General features: G+C 43.1%; 1 long non-coding RNA gene across 1 annotated transcript; it reads left to right on the plus strand.

Annotated features, from left to right (window-relative positions):
* On the plus strand, nucleotides 1-14753 carry LOC108445616. Its single transcript, XR_001860550.1, has 2 exons — nucleotides 1-997; nucleotides 1703-14753. It is a non-coding gene; the product is annotated as an uncharacterized LOC108445616 (long non-coding RNA).
* Nucleotides 14754-17682: the final 2929 nt, after the last annotated feature.

Below are 17682 nucleotides of genomic sequence, written 5' to 3' on the forward strand. Positions count from 1 at the left end.
TTCAACATTTCCAGGGGTGGGACATCCACAGCTTCTCTGGGCATCCTGTGCCAGTGCCTCACCACCTTCACTGTAAGTATTGCACTTACCAGCTGTAGAGAAGCTGGAGTGGTGGGTGGTGTGGCCAGATAGTCTCCTCGCATGGAGAGCAGAAGAGATTACCTCCAGCACTTAGGGAATTTAGAGTGTGTCTGAAGCCTTAGTTACTTTGCTTGACTATGAAATTCACTGCATTTAAAGCTTTTTTTTTGATCTGCTTCTCAAAAGAAAATTATCACCTTATCTGCACAGGTGTGTTAAAATATGATTTCATTTAATTTAAACAAACCCAAAAATACTCCCCCACACACAAAAAGAACCTCCAAACCCTGAAACTAAAAACCCCTGTCTTTTTTCTGTCGCATGTTATGAAAAAGATTCCTGATAGCACAGCTCCAAGCAGTAGAAAAGTTACACTGCTGATCAAAAAGTGAGTCCTTTACTTAATGCATTTAATCATTAGGAAGTCCTCTGCCAGCATCTCTTTAGTAAAAATGCGTTTTCCTAAAAAGCCCTGTCAAGATTAGCATCCTTACAAGAGCCTTGGAACACCAGTGCTTGTCTTGTGTTCTGCTGACCTTCCTTCAACCCAAAAATAGCTGTTCCTACCCCACTGAACTTTCTATGTACAGAAAGACATTTGATGCCAACTACATTTGAAGAAAATAAACTATATTTAAAGCTATTAGTCAGTATCACAGATAGTTCCTGCCTTTCCCCATCCCTCTGGGATTGTTTGCCCTTTTTAAATGGAGTAGGTTTGGATAGAGTATGTGTCTCTTGCATGCCTGTTCTGAAGGGGTCTCCCACAGATGCTATTTAACATATCCTCTGTTAATTAAAGGAGAGGTCAGTTTATTCTATCTGTTCATCTAGGAGTTGTCAAAGTGGATTTGGAGCTGGATTGGAAGACCATTTTAAATTCATACATTTAAAAGTGGGGGAAGCATGCCTGCAGGTGAGTCTGAAAGCCACCACATTTATACCAACCTCATTTATCCTTTTTTAAAAAAAATATTTGATTGTGCATTATTTATTACAGACTTGATGTAATGCTTTTGGGTTTGTTTAGGGTTTTTTTTGCAGAGAGGCATTGTTTAGTTTGCATGTTCTCCTAAAAATTGCAAAATCTTGAAATTCACCACAAAAAATTCACACAACACAAATGTGGTTTCGAAAAGCAATTCAATTCCCTCTGTCCTCTGTCACTATTTTATTGGGTAATGCAATATGGATGTTTTTCCTTCAATTTTAAACCCTTAAGGCAGTCAGTTGTTTGTAGTGTATGTGTGTGTGTATATATGCATGCTTACATATTTATTGTTGAACTTCTAAGAAATCAACCTTGGTTTCAAAATGGTGTGCTTTGCTTTTATACTCAAATACTTTGTTTTGTCAGGTTCCCAAAGTTACCCCAAACAAATGTCTGAAGGCATCTCAGAGTTAGCAAGATAATCAGCTCTGACCTGTTTGTTTCCATTCCTGATTGCTTACTTTTTCCCATGAGAAAATCCTTTTGGGATAGCATGTTTTACTTGTGGAAGGGAATGGAAGCTCGATTCCTGCAAAATGTGAAGGTTTCCTGACTTGCTATTCTTGTTTCATGCTCACCACAACCTATTATAGACGCATGCATGGATTTTTCTGTTTTCTTTCCTGGCAGGTTTCCACTAAAAAAAAATGGAGGGATTGCTTTTGGTACATCCTCTGGACTAAAATTCTCCTGGCATCAGTGAAATAAAGCAGGAAGGTACACGGTGTCCCAGCCCTAGATGAAGTTGTGATAATTAGCTTTTGAAGCTTTAAAAGTTGATTGATTTGTTGTTGAGGTTTTTTTTTTCCATCTTTTTTCTTTCCATTATTTTTCTTGGCTTTCTCCTTTCCTTGTCCATCTTTAGTGACTGGAAAATGACCTGGTGTAAGGCACCTTAAAGGAAGTTTTTTCTAAATGTCTGGCCCCAGTGCGTCCTGCTGCACTTTAAGTCCCTCTCTATCATACAGATGGTGGATCCCTTAGTGTATTTGAGTGCTCAGTCTCCTTTTCTGCAGGTTGAACATCTTTCCTAGGCCTACAGTGGCTCTTAGTCCATTTGCTCATGTAGCCATTCAGGGTGTACTGCAGCTGGATGGGAAGTGGGTGTTGGGGCGGCATCTGCTTACCTTAACGTGTGGTGAGGTCAGGGAAAGGAAAGGGAAAAGGACAACTATCATAATTCATTTAAATGGTAAATAGTTTGCCTTTTTTGTTTGCCAAAGTCCAGTGAAAGAAGTGTTTCTGCTGGATAAGGGCAAGTTCTGTTTGGAGCATAAAAGCCTCGCTGCTCCTCCTGGGGTTCTGTTTTACCCCCCCATGTCAGGCAGGTTTCTGGAGAGCATGTAGTCGTAAACACAGTCCCCTCTTGAAAATGCCAACCCCTCGTGCCTAGTGGGGTGCACCTGTGTCACAGGGATGTGCACCTTTGAGGTGTCCTGGTGGCATTTGTGGGCATACTGTGCACAGAGGTGAGGAGCTGACCCAGCAGCCTCCCCTGCTCCAGCATGTGCACATCTCTACAGCCTGGTAAAAGCCTCCTCATGCTGGATGGTGTCAGGTGGCATCCCCAGAGGTACCCAGTGGAACTGGAGAGCAGCCTTGTGTGACCACCTGCAGCCTGCTTTAGCTTTTGCTGTGACCCTTCTGCTGAGGGCTGGCTGCTGGCCTTCTCTGGAAAGTAATGTTACTTATTTTGGTTTTGAAACTCCAGTAAATCTTTTGCTGTCTTTTGTGCAGTGCTGGGACATGTGGGGTTTTCCAATGTGAAAGGCTTTCCTACATGTTGGCTGTACCTGTACTGTCACAGAAGCTTTTGATTAATGTATCACCTGCTTGCCAAATATATACCTCTTGAAGATGAAATACTGAGAAAGAAAGAAAAATGCAAAATCAATTTGGGATATAGGATGTCCCAAGTTGATTTGGTTAGAGTGAATTTATTTATGTCTAATCCCATGGTGTCAGAAGTTCTGCTTTCAATCTTCACCCCATAAGGAAATTAAAAGTCTTGGCACTCATCAGTGCCAAGAAATAAATAACTGACCAAGATTCTCTCTTCAAACCTGTCCCAAGTGAAGTTTTGTGCAGAATGTTTTTTTGTTTGTTTCATTTGCATATGTGACTGGAACCAGGCCCTGCCAGTGGCATGGCTGAATAGCAGGGAGCCTGCCATAAATTGCATGGAACAAGCTCAAGCCAGGCAGGGACACAAGTGTGACATGAAGGTTTGACATAGATCAACTACTTGAAAGTGCTGTGTATGCTATCAGTTTCTTAGAAGGAATAACTATGCGAAGCAAAATCTTTCAAGCTGCTCTTTTCTGCTTTAAGATGCTCTGGCAAATTCTGCAACAGGATCTAAACAAGTGGGAAAATGATCACCTGGAAAGGTGATCTGGGAAGCGCTTTTGAGGCAGTGTTGTGATTGTATGGTACTCATAACGTGTCACAGGAATGTGAATGGTACTCATCAGTTCAGTGCCCTCACCCTCAAACCACACACTGCTCTCTCTCACTCCCCCATTTTCCCCTTCATTTTGGCCAAAATTGGGTATTTTGAACAGCATTCTTTTAATGTCCTTTTGTTGGATAAGAACAAATGGAAGAAAACACTCTTCATATATTACAAAAAAACCAGGTGCATTTCCACTACATTTTGGAAGAGCACTAGGGAGATCCCTCCTCTGAGCTCTGGGATGCTATGGTTCAGCCCCAGGCACCAGCCTGCTTCACACTGCTGCTCAACGGTGCTGCACCAGCTCTGTGCAAAGGAGGTGGCACCCATGGGTGGTGGAGGGCACCAAGAATCTCTAGACTCTCTTTCACAAGCTTGTGAAAACATAATTGAATGTTGCTCCTGCAGCCAACAGGAGGAGCAGGAACCCACTTCTGAATTAGAGCCAGGAGTCACTTGTAAAATACTCCTTTGGCCACCTTGTGAAGGGCTTGCAGCACCTCGGGTTAATTCAGCACCTGGTTCCTTACAAACCCCAAGGGGAATGGATAATCATCCTCTCTTTCTCGGAGAAGAGCAGAGTGAAACACAAGAGGTAAAATGCTTTGATAATGACAGTCAGCCCCTGCCAGCATTTTGCAGTCAGAAAGGCCTCCTGGAGCGCTGCCAGGCATTTCTCAGAGACAGGCAGGAGCCTGTATGTGCTGTGCAGGGCATGTGCAGTGAGCTGGCAGCATCCAGGAGCCTTTGGCATGCCAGCAGGCAGATTGCACGTTAGCTGGGTCTGGAAGCCCATGGTGGTGCAGGCCAAGGAACTTCGAGACAGCCAGCCAGGGCTTTGCCAGGTTGAATCCAGAATGGAGGTAACACATGAATTCTGCTTGAGGACTATCTCAGCTTGGTGCTCCACTGTGCTCTGAGGAGCTTGGATTGGTGGTTACAGGGGGTATTTGTCTTGAATACACATAGCCTTAATTGCTGGCCTTTTTTCACTTACCTCCTTTAAGTAAGTCCTGTGAAAGTTAAGGGTTTGTAAGCCCTAAAAAGCCATATATCCAGCATCTTCAAGACTGAGAGCTGAAAAATCATTTCACCTGAGTAAGGTGAGTAGGATTTGACTTGAGATCTTGGTGTGCTACAGATGATCTTTATCTTTCCTTTTATTCAAGATGTTTTTGTGGAACTGCAGGCATTTGTCCTGCATCAGTCAGAGCTCTGCTTTTTTTCTTTTTTTTTTTTTTTTGTCTGAGCTGATGAGCTTGATAAACTCTCCACACAGGAGCATCCCTGTTGGTGTTACCATGTTATTTATATATGAAAACTTAGCACAGCAGCACTTCTGCTGTGAGACCTGTTCCAGCTGAAGGCTACATCCAAGAAGTCCTGATGTGGTCTGTGTACCTGCTCACCAGGATGTCTGTAAGGCTAAATGAGAGCTCTGTCTATAATAGACTTCAATGCAAATAAACAGAACTCTCTGTTTTTGATCATCTTACAAAACTCATAAACTTCTTCCAGATAAAAGAATTCAGCATGACCTCTCTAGCCTGTCTTGGGACTGTACATGAACTTTAGGCTCCCATAATTACAACAAAGTATATGTTTCCAGGAAAGGCAATCATTAATTTCAGGGAATGATGTCTTTTGCATCCCGAAGGACAGATCCAGCTGAGGATCCTTCATTCATGCCTGAAGGAGCGTTGCATTTGGTAACACGGTGTGCTAAAGCTGTGCTAGCTCTACAGTTCCCAGCAAACTGTTCTCCTACTCCTATCCTTTTCCAGATGTTCAAGAAGTAAAGCTGTATTTTACTCTTACTGTCAGCTCTTTGACAGTGCTGCTGCTTTTTAAATAAATACAAAAGTTGGGATCTTAAATCATAGATAAAGTATAAATACACTTTAAACCCACATTTGAATAGCGTTGCTGTTGTTCACCTGTCAGGGCTCTGTTGCTATTACTGGAGCTCAGCTCACCCCTGGCTGAATGTTTCAGGGAACTTTGCTCCCCTTGCTGTTTAGGTGGTTTGGTAATACTGGAAAATGCAACTCTTTTGGATGCGATATCTCTCTCTCTCATATCCCTTCTGAGTTGTGTTTCGCATCATATTGACCTCTGGAAAAATATTACTCATACCCAGGTCCTGTGGCTGGCCGAACTTTATTTATTCTTTTCTCTCATGCCACCAAGTGATATACTGATGTTTGATCTTCAGGTTTTCTTTACAACATATGCTTACTCCTTCTAATTGAACAACAGTCCTGAAAATAATATGAATTATATCTTAGACCATATGTTTTATCTGGTTGGCAGAGTAATGAAACAGAAGGAATATGACAGGGAAGGCAGTTCTTGTTTACTGTACTTTTTCTAGCAGACCAGTGTAATTAAAAAGCGCTTAGGTTAGATGAGGGAGATGTGAGGTTTTGCTTTCATCTCTGTGCAATTATAGCTTGGACAATGACCTGAACATTTTTTCTCAAGCAGAAGGAATGCTGGTAAAACAGCTGTTGCAAGTCACTTAGCCATGAGCATCATTATTTGTATTGTGATAGTCTTTATTAGTTTGCTTTCCTCATCTGTCTGCTCTCCCTTTGCTGATCTGTCCTTGTGAGTTTACTTTGTCTTTACTCTGTGGTGTTCATGAGGTGGTTCCTTGCCCTGGCTCTCTTTCCTAATAATACTCATTATTTGCTTTCATTAACCTATTAGAATTGTATAGAAATAATATTGTCCTGTCATTATTACCATTGAAAATTAATTAATATATGGGATCAGTTTTCCAACTAACTTCATAAAATGGTATACTATTTGAAAATAGGACTGTAACTCAGATATTCAAATTCTCATTTTTCACATTTCTCACTTTTTACACTTTTTAACAACAGCTTTGTTCTTTACCTGAATGAGCAACTCAGACCTTGAGCAAATGAATAGTGTTTCCACTAAGTGTGTATATTTACAATGTATTTCATGTATAAGAGCTCCAACCAACTGAAATGCTAAGAAGTTTGTTTAAATCAGATTTCTTTTTTTTTTTAAATGCTGTCTAGATATACATGACTTAAGGTTATGGGCTTTCGTTGTGATCAGCTTCTGGTCTTTCTGTTGTATGTGTTCTGTAGAACTCCATCTCTCAATTCATGTGTGCAGCCACAAAAAAAAACCCAAACAAAGCAAACCACAGTTCTGAGGCAACAGTAACATGCTTGAAAGAAAAGATGATTACAAGTATTTCTATCAAGACCAACAATTACTAGATTCCTTCTATGCAGGCTTTTGTATTAAATGGTTAAGTATCTTGAGAAGAAGCCCATGATAATAGAGATAATTGTATTGGAAGGGTGGTGGTGCATGTTTTATCCATCTATTTTCTTGCTCTAGCTACATGATGGGAATTAGGATTTCCCTGTTCTCCTGAGTTTCCTCTTTGCAGTGTCTAATGCAGAAAAGCCAATTCTCTCATTGTTTTGGTAATGGTTATCTCTTCATTTATCTGTTAGTGAAAGTAGACAGGGAGTATTTTATGCACAGGCACCCATAGCTCACAGGACTGGCATAATCGTTTAGAGGAGAGTGGTGGAGTGAAATGGATGAGACTTTTGTTTAGACAGGAATTCTGTTCCTAGCTCTGCTTAACGTGACCCTGCACAGCCTTTCGGAGCCTCCTGTATTTTATCTCTGACATGGGTGGACTGATACTTGCTTTCCTCATAAAGCAGGAAGATGGAACTGTGCTTAGTCATTATCTATCTGAAGTGTCAGCATCATTAGGCATGATCAGGGGAAGAAGTAAAAGCAGCACTCCTGAGTCTCCTCCAAGCTTTCCCTGGCTGGCGAGACGCTCCAGCAATCCCAGCTGTTCTTCCCGTAAGTGCTCGGGTTTGCCAGTTTTACTCAGTTGTTTTTATAAATGATGGAGGAGGGACAGTGGGTTCAAGAAAAATGCATAGGATGGGTAGGTAAAGTCTCTAGAAATGCTAAAAAAAATATGAAAAGTGAGACCCTTCTTTCTTCAGCAAGTGGATCTCACAGCAGTGTCACACCATCCCTTAAATCCTGATGGACTCTCTTGCCAAAATCTGAATTATTTCTACAAACCCCAGAAATATTACAGGCTTTTAAAAGAATCATAGCATCATTTAAGTTGGAAAAGGTCTTTAAGATCATCAAGTCCAGTCATAAGTTATGCTCTTAAAACAGTGTGGTTTTTACAGCCCTTATTTCTAGAAGTAGATGCAGGCCAATGTAAAGGGTAATATGTCTCCTAAAATATGCACACATTTTTTGCTTTTAATCTGAAAAATAACACAGAATTAAACTGAGGCTGATTGATCAGGGTAAATACCAAAAGGTCAAGGTGTAAGCATTTTGATTTGCTAGCAGTTTTGAAAAAAACAGCATCTCCAACTCCATAATCACTTCTCTTTGGTATCACAGATAGTATCTTGAGAATTCAGGCTGAACACAATGGGAATGTCAGCATGAAAGATTTTACTATTTCCAGTTTTTATCCATTTGGTTTAATCTAAAATATTTGTGGAGTTCAAATGTAATTTGATGGAGTCCCATGTATAAACATTTTTATGCTGTCTGCATTTATCCTAAGCTTTTGTGTTCCTCAGCAGCTTTAGTGTGTAGAGGAAACTTAAAAAAAAACCAACCAACAAACCCAAACTACTTTTTAGTTCCATTCAGATTAGCTTTTATGAGCTTGCTTTGCATTTCAATGCACTGTGTTGATGTCCAAATTTTCTCAGTTCCTTTTGTATGGCAGTTTTTCCTGGTTTGAATGGGTCTCTCGTACCAAAAAAGGCAAAAACAACATAGATAAAAGAGAGTTGAAGGTGTGATATTTAAACCTCTTTAAGTCATACTCGTTTTTTGTTGAAAATTTTTCAGTCTAACAGCTTTGTTAGGGTCTAGGGTAAACAATCACTAAGAAATGAGAAAAATGTAGTTCAATCAGAGCAGATTAATTGCATGTATTATTACCACAAAGATGTGTATATGTATCCTCAGTATGCCATGCACAGGAAAGCTTACTTGGGATTTCATGTACTGCATTTTGGAGCAAGAGCTCAATTTTGGCAGCTAGAAGGTCCTCTTCCCTGCCCTGGTCTTCCATCTTATTATCAGCCCAACCCTGGGTCTCTGATATTTTGACACCTGCTGGGTCTCAGGTTGAACCTAGTTAATTAACCCGTATGTTGTTGTTTATTTCAATAAAAATACCAGATTACTTACAAAGAAATTAAGCAATCTTTTCAACCTCTGAGCACAGCCTCGTGGGACAGCCAAGGACAGCTGTAAAGTTCTTCTTTTTAAGAAGTTCTGGTTAATGTCAGCTGAGAAAGCTCTCAGTAAACAAATGAATAATTGATTGCTCAGCTTTCACATAGCTACTGCCTTTCTGGGCTCACATGACTCATTTGTGAACCATTCCTGTCGTCCTAATGCCATAACATTGGAGAAATGATGATTGTTTCTTGGAGGATTCTTCTGTGGACATAGTTGCCAAGACCAAAGCTGTAATGGTTTGTTATTATGACCTCTGTTATTCCATTAGGCTCAATAGCTTTAAAAAAAATGATGTGTGCATACTTTAGGAAAGTTTTTACCCTTTACATTGACCTGACAGCATAGTTTATGCTACAAAATGTATTAATGACAAAGTAGTGTTTTCATGTCAGGAGGACAAATTTTAACAACTATAATCTGCCCTTAGTCATCATAAATACAAATGTATTGGTAAAACAGACCTTGTTAATGCAGCCAAGACAAATGCTGGGCCATATTTCAAATGAATTTGAAGCACTAGTCTATACACTCCACGTTTTTTTTTTGTGTGGCTTCAAATACATTATTGTCAAAGCACTGTTAACATGGTTTTCCAGTGGGTATTGTAGAGCAGTAATGACCCATCACATGCAAACAATCTAGGCCATTTTTTCTTGATTACTTGAAGATGTGTAAATGTCTTTGAGGCTATGGTAGGGCATAGGGAGCATTCAATTAATACTGTTTTGATATTTTTTCAATACTTGAAAAATCAGCTGAAAAAGAAACCTTGTGAGCCTGACAGTACTTGCAAATTGCCTTGTACAGTAAAGGGTTTAATTTGTAATAAATTCTGTACACTATAGTGAAGTATACCCTATCCACTATCCTCTGCTCACTGCAGTGATGATATAAAGTAGGTTTGCTGTTTTCAATTGCTCTAGAACTTCGAGGCCAATACACTGACCACAAGTGCTCTCTTCTGGTTTTGCTTCCATAAATTAATAAACTGTATGCAAAAAGGTTGGCTTTGCTCCTTGGCTTACACCCTTTCTTGGACACACGGGTCTTAGAAGAAGCTGTGAAGCAGAGAGGCTTCCTGCTTTCTTCCAGCTCCCTTTCATATTTTCTAGCTGGTGCATGAAGCGCTCTTACATGCATAGACCTGCCCTGAGAGGGCCCAAGGAAATGTGTAAGAAATTCTTGGCCTTTGTTTTTCCAATGCCTTTCTGGAGGAGAGCTGCCTGTTACTGTACTCTGACACCAGCATGCTACCAACATCATGGAATATTCCCTCATGGAGACTTTGCTGTAAGGCTTTCATGCAGAGAAAGGAAATAGTGAACTTTCAAAACTTTCACAGATTTGCAAGGAATCAGAATTGAGTCAAATTTGGTTATTTGTGTGTGGGTTCAGGCAAAGGGAAGTTTCTCCACACTTGTGTTTACAGCAGAAATGCACCAGAAGGTCTCCCTCGTTGTTAAATCCTGTTAACAGTGGAACTGGAGAAATATATCTTTCCCTCAAACTAGCACCACTCAGGCAAGTTTGCAAATATTTTTCCTATCCACATTGTAAGCTGAGGAACAGGTATTTACTGCTGCAAAAAGCAATGAAGAATTCTTGATGTCAGGGAGCAAGAAGAGACAGCACAGCATCTCTCTGCAAGAATCCATTGCAGATTATCCCATGCATGTGGATAAGTACATATTTAAAGATTCATCTTTCTGGTTTTAGACCTAAATCCTTATGGAAAACTGTGTGTCTTAGGAATCCTGGATGCAAAATTATCATGCTTCTGCTCAGTGCTGTTTAACTGCTGAATTAATCAAGTACAATTGCTTAAGGCCCTGGAGGGAAGGATGTAATAAATCTTGGGAGTATTTGTTCTGGTTTATGGCGGGGAGAAACTGCGTAACATTAAATCAGATGTTATAAACATTTGCAATGGCACATTTTCCTTACTCGGGGCATTGTGGCATGAGTCTTGAGAAACTAAAGAGGGTATGTCCTGTGGACTCGATGCATTTATTCTAGTTTTTTATAGCTGACAGCATTGCTTTGTGCGGGGTGGGAAGGGGCCGGCTGCCGAGGAGCTGCACGCTGTGCATCCCATGCTTTCGGGTAGAGGGCAGTCGGGTACCGCACACGGGGCTGGGAGCCCAGCTCCGGGCTGAGCCTGCTGCCCCAGCCTGGGCATGGAGAGCATCCCCCATCCCCAGAAAAACTTCCCTGAAGTGGAGAAAAGAGAGGTGCATTCATTGTACCCGGACTCTGATACTTCTCTGGAGTAGGACAATTTGCTGGCAGTACAGGGAGCTTCTCTGCACTGGGAGCAGGAGCTGCAGAGACATGCAGCAAACAGTTGAAAAAACTATCCTGCCTGAAATAAGAATCTTCCTGAGTTTAAAATGGAGCTGTCTTGAACTGTTGTCCTCCCTGCAGTGGGGGACAGTCCCAGCGCGCTGCGCCGAGCAGAGTGTGCTGTTCTCATGCACAGCATGTCCTGCCCCTGGGACATCAATCACTGGAAGGAAAGCAAGGAGGCAGAGCCTCTTTCCCCAGAAAAGACACGTGCCTGCCATTCCAGCAAAGGGAGCTTTGTCTCACTTTAGGGGATAGTGTTCTGAGGCACTTGTGGAGTCTTTTCCTTCTAATTTACAAGTACCTGAACAGTCTGGTTGCACCATGCTTGTTCACTGCATGCTTTGCTCTGAACCCTTCAGAGCTGCTTAGAACCTTTGGAAGGTCTAAATGATTTCAGTCTAAATGGTTTCAGATAAGGAGCCAAAGCTGGACTCCTCTTGTTCCAGGGAGGGAAGGGTGAGCTGAAGTTTCTGGGTTGAGCCCTGAAGAAGAGCACTGCTCCTTGTTCTAGCCAGGGATGGGTGAGAAGCTGCTGCTTCTGCCCCTGGTGCCCTAGCCTTCCTCTGCAGGAGCTGCTTAGCGATTTGCTGGTGAAGCAGTCGGAGGGGCTGTGATAATTGCATTGTCCCAGTAGTCTGTGGCCCTAGACTGGGGACAAGAGCTGGGCTGTTCCACAGGGAATAATAAGCCCCTGTGGTACCAGGTCTTCTTCTTGCTCAGGTATTTGAGAGCCTCTGGATGATGAGAGGATGCAGCTGCTTGAGTTGCTGGAAAGGGTCTCTTGGGAAACGACTCTAGAAGCTGCATGGCAGAATTGGAGCTTTTGTTGTTCAACTGGTTTAAAGGAAGGTGGAAGACAAAAGGCAATCCAGGGGCAAATGTGTGCTGCCAAGGCTGAGCACGTAGTGTTCACTCATCCCCTTGGACTATAAAAGCCCAGCAGGGCACCGGTGGGACCACTTCGCTTGCACCAGTATTAAATCTGGTCCCAGTGCCCCTGCATGTGCTGGCCCATGTCACTCAGCTTCTGTGGGCTTCTCAGACCTTCCCAGTGGAACCTGCACAGTCACTGGACAGTGCATCAGCAGACAAACCAGCCCTGCTTTAAGAATGCAGCTGAAAGCATAAACGATGAACTGTATCTGTGGAGGGGGCTTAGGGTCTTCTGCTTCACATCTTGCAGTGGCTGCAGTGTAAAGCACGTCTCCAGAACAGGAGCCACCTGCCACAGCAGCCTTTCAGACACCCTGACCAGCCAGCTGCTTGCCAGCTGGTGTTGGAAGTCTCATTAGGAAAGTGCTCCCTGATGAGGGGCTTTACCTATCCGAGGGTTATTTTTGTCATTTCCCATTGTGTTGATGAAAGCACATCAGAAGTTGTGAGCATCAGAACATGGTTGGGCAGTGAGGGACCTTCCCTCTCTGGGAACAGTGGCTGGACAGGAGCTGCAATGGTGAAATGCCTCAGAGTTTGCCTATCACTGCCTCAAATCCAAGCAAATTCCCAGCTGTGATGCTGCTGGTCCTTAGGATGCTGCTGGTGCTGGTGCCCATGAGCAAAGCCTCAGTCAGTGCCTCCATTTCTCTGCTCCCTGGCTCCTGCCCTTCCCGTGCCAGTGCACCACACCTGTGCCTCTGTCCTGACAGCCCAACGTCACACTGGCTTTGTTTGCAACAGCTGTAGAGAGCAGCAAGGCCACACCATAAAATATGACCAATTTTTATCAGAAGAATTTCCTGGGAAGTCTTTTTCTTCTTTTCTTTTGTTTTTGTTTTTCTCCTTCCGTAACGTAACTTTAGGTTTTAAGAGGGGAAGGAAAATAATAAATAGTCTAGAGAAAATAGATTGGTGGGACCATGTCTTGGGACACTGGAACAAAGGGGCATTCAATGAAATTAGAAGGTGGTAAATGCAGATCAGAGGAAGTATTTTTATATGAGGTAGTTCCAGGCTGAAGAGCTCATTGCCTCAGGAGATAGCAAAGGCCAGCAATGTGGTGGGTGTTGAAAGGGCTGAAATTTGGATGGGCAACAGGAATGCTGAGAATTATCAAAGTCAAGGGAGGATGCATGGTATTAATTGGGTAGAAATACTAAGCTTTCAGGCAAAAGATGCCCTCTTTTTATCACAAGCTGGGATCTGAGGTGGGACAGGTTATTTCAGTACTTGGTGAGACTCCAGAAGCAGACCTGGACATCCCCACAAAATAGTGATGCAGAGAAGCTCATTCAGGGAGCCTGAAGCAGCACCAGAATATGAGCACAGGTCCCAGAAGTGCCACAGGGCCACACTTCCTCTTGGAGCGAGGTTCAGGCTTTCAGAGCTTCTCCTCATGTGAGCAGGTCTTGGACACAGACTCTCTGGACTTGCCTCTAGTGAGAAATTGTGAGTGTCGAGAAACTTGGGTGTTATTCCTCTGCTTCAATGCTGTTGTAAAAATAAATCTCTTTAGAGATATTCATAAAAGTTAATGGAAGTCTTGAATAGAGCTTTTTTTCTCCCTCCTACCAACCTAATAAAATGTATTGCTTTTTCTCCCAAGTATTTTTATATTAGCAGCCAGTGGCTGCTGCTCCAGGAGAGCTGTTCTAGTGCTATAAAATTACTCCAGATGGAGACCCTCTTGCTGTTCACTGACTTCAGGCTCAAGCAAAGCTGAAACGTAATGCTTGTCCTGATGGTCACCATCCTCAGCCAGGAAACATGGGAATGTGTTTGGCTCAGGGAACAGCAGTGATCTCCCCTTACAATGCCTGATTTATTGGATGTCTGTTAAAACAATAGTTTTTCGAATAATTTTTAGATTTTCTTTAAGAAAAGGAAGAAAATGAAGATGAATGAAATGGGACTGGTGCTCTGGGCTTGACAGGCATAGCACAGAAATCAGTCCCCACAGATTTGGCGTTAACAGTCCTACTGAATGTCTGGATCCAGTGCTCGTGCCAGATCATTTTTGCATCTGCCTGGGAAAGTCACGACTGCTATCTCCCAACAGCTGACATGGAGATGCAGCCAAAGCTCCTTCCTGGCAGGCTGAGCCAGCAAGGGGTGTGGGTGCCCACCACCATCAGGACCAAATGATATAAAAAAAATTAAAAATAGAGAACTCGTGTGGTGCTCACTCTGCAGGGAAGGAAAATAAACCCTTTTTCCACTGTGCAGAGGTACATCACTGCTGTGGTGGCAGTGAGGCAAGGGGCTGAGCAAATCCAGGGTGAGCTCAGTCCTGCTCAGGACATCTCTGCAGAGCACTTGGTATCCAGACATGCTGCTGGATTATACCACTGCTAGAATACGCAGCAGCAGTAGTGGAATAAGGATTTTCTGTGCCTTAGTGCTGAAATGCTTCAGGATTTACCTATCAAGCTCTCAAATCCAAGCAAAAAAAATCCTGGCTCTGGTGAAGCACTGAACTGATGCTCCCTCTTGTTCCTTCTGGTTTGGAAGAGGAAAAGGAAGTTATCTCTTAGCTTACCTAAGCTAAGGTGTATAGTACAAAGGGTCTTTGCATCATCCCCCCATTTTGCTGTTGCAGAGAACCCACCCTTTCTCACCTAAGACACCATTTGTGCACATTTCATGGTTTTTTGGAAATGGCTTGCACTAAGCTAAAGTTTTATTCCCTTTCTCTGTACTCTGCCAGGTTTTCTGCTCTTTTCTAAGTGACCCACACTCTAACAGCTTGTCCTGGCTGCTGTGCTATTGTTCTGCACACATATGCTATCACCTCTATTGCTGCCGGACTGTTTGTCTTTTGATTGCATGTGGCTTGAAGATTAAGCCTCAATGAGTCCTGTAAGTTTCTCATGGGTTTTCCTCTCCTCCAGCATCTCAGCCTGGCAGGTGACTTTGCCATTGTTGTGCTGTCTGGGGCTACGTACGCACGTAGGAAGTTCACAGGGGAGATTTTCTACGTTTTCCTTTCCTGCCAAGGGATCTGTAAACACTCTGTCAAAGCCAAGCAACTTTTCTGTTGTCCTCACAGCAGCATGCTGAGGGTCAGCTGTGCACCATGGTTTTCCCCAAGAAAACTTGGAGATTTCAAGGAGGGGAGTTGTAATCCATTGTTGGGTACCAGTTCAGTCGGGTTTCCTTCTCCACCGAAAACAGCCGACAGGAAAGCAATTACAGGAGCAGATGTGACTTGTGACGTAAATGTTACTTCTGGCCTTTTTCTGCCTTTTTTTTGGTAACTAATCCAATAGGGTGATTCCAAAGCAAAAGTCAATGGGTACTTGAGACATATGGGCCTATGGTGGACATTTTAAGCTTTTCCTTGGTTCAGTCGAGCTCAGTCCAGGGGCAATTTGCAATACCTTGCCAGCCATTTTTTCAAATAAAATTAGCAAGTAAGAGGAATTTTTGGAGCAACTTCAATATGTGCATCCTGTGAAATTGTCTGCATGAATCCCAGTGCTCTGTCCAGTGTTGCTGATGTCTCTGTTGTGAGCAAGGTATTGAAGTGTTGCTTGTAATCCCTTTGTAGTAACAAATCAGTGTTTTCCAGCTCATGTTTCTTTTCAAGACAAGTTAAATCCATAGCCTGAAGTTGGGAAGTAAAGCTGGTTTTAACTATTTAGATCTTTTAAATTGCCTCATTTTTAAGGACATAATGTAATTTCTGTTGTATCAAATGGAACTGTTACAGAGTGTTTGTAACCTTTCTAGATGCTCACTTGTCTGGGTGTTTCATGAGGATAAGCCCAGTGGGCCATCAGGTTTGATCTCCCTCTGTGTCCATGTTGAGGCCAGCAGTCTGGCCAACCACTGGTCCCTTAGCACAGCCCCTTCCCTGAGCAGTCTGCTGTCCAAGTCATCCTAGGGCTGTGAGTTGTCTCCCCAGACAGCTGCAGCCCAAGAGCTTGTGTCTTCCTGCACCAAAAACTGAATATGTCCCTGAGCTTCCTTGATGCCAGCACAGCAGTGTCTTGGTGCTGTCCTCAGGCTACATGCCAGCCATGGAGTCTCAAAGAGAGTGATAACGACTAGAATCTGGGAGTCAGACCCTGAGGTTGCTCATCTCTTTATGCACAGGACCTTAATTCTTCCCAAACTCGCCTGGCACTGTCTGCCCAAAGCTCACGTGTCAGCTGGAAACTGGTGGCAGAGCCAGGCACATTTCTGGTACACATCTGGTTCAGGGGGTACACATCTGGGGGCAGAGGGCATGCCTGCTTGCTCGCCTTGCTGCTGCCCAGCACTGCAGGGCCCCCTCTCCCTGCCCAGAGCCCCGAGCGCTGCAGCACAAGTAGTGGTGAACATTATGCCTGCTCATGAGGTAGGGCACTGTAAAGCTTAATTTATTCCATACACTTCACTGGCAAAGGTTTTGCTTTCATGTTCCAGAGGGGTGGCTGAGGAAGGGAAGTTGGCAGCCACAGCTAGCAGGAGTGGCCACCAGCAGGCTGCAACTCCGAGTGGCACCTGTTAATGTGAGGGCTCACTCTGTCTCACGTTAAGTTATTCATATGCTCATATTTCTGGCCACAGAAAACTTTCTTCCAAAATGTGCCCTGCCTCATTAGCAGTCCCCACCCAGGGACCTCCTTTCAACTTCTCCAAGCTTCCCAGCACCTCGCCACAGGGACCAGTCAGGGACACAATAGCTCCAGCCTGTTTATTTCATTTCACTTTTCCTCTCCTCTTGGCCGGCAGCCAGCAGAGATGTTCTTTGCAAAGATAATAGTTTCAACTTAATCATTCACCTCTTATGTGTCTAAAAGGAGTTAAGGAGACTGGAACTTTCCAAGAAAAATAAATGAACAGAACTCTCTCGAGGGGGCCTCTTTAAGGCTGTTTTATTGATTTAAAAAAAAAAAGCAAAGCAGCAAGCTGTTCCCGCACATCACCCCTGCCCTATTTATTTTTTAAATGCATGTTTAAATTTGGAGGGACAGTCATGAATAGAAGGATTATGAAGTGTTTCTCTTTGTGAAGGGATTTGTGTTTAGAGAGATGCTTCCAGCATGATATTCTAACTGTGTTCATTCTGGGAGTTGTAAAGATGGATCTGGATCTCAGGGGACTCCTTCCTCAGCCTGCATGTGGATGACAGGCAAAAACTCACCCATTTATTTGGTTTTGGTTGGTTGTTTTTTTTAAGGGGATTGTGATTCTGTCTGGTTCATTTTGGGGTTGTTGATTTTGTCGTGCCCTGAAGGTCTGATGTTTCAGAAAGTTGGAGGACCCAGTCCCTTGATGATGGATCCCTTTGGGTTGCCTCTAGCTAACCAGCCACTATCACCAGCTCCTTTTGAAAATAAGACCTTTGTTTAAGCACAGAAAAAAACATCTTCCTTCCACCTGGCCTGGCTGAGGGACAGTTATTAAACCCCATATCTTTCCCACTGGCATATCCTGTCCGTGGGGCTGTTGAGAAAATGCATGTCCTTGGGAACTGTTGATAAAAAAGAAAAGGTTTTTATTTCGACAACATTTAACAGAGGCTTTTTTTTTTTACTGAAAACCTGAAAAATTGAATGGTTTTGGTAAAGAAGTTCATTTGTAG

Source organism: Corvus brachyrhynchos, unplaced genomic scaffold, assembly GCF_000691975.1.
Source record: "Corvus brachyrhynchos isolate BGI_N302 unplaced genomic scaffold, ASM69197v1 scaffold101, whole genome shotgun sequence".
NCBI lineage: Eukaryota > Metazoa > Chordata > Aves > Passeriformes > Corvidae > Corvus > Corvus brachyrhynchos.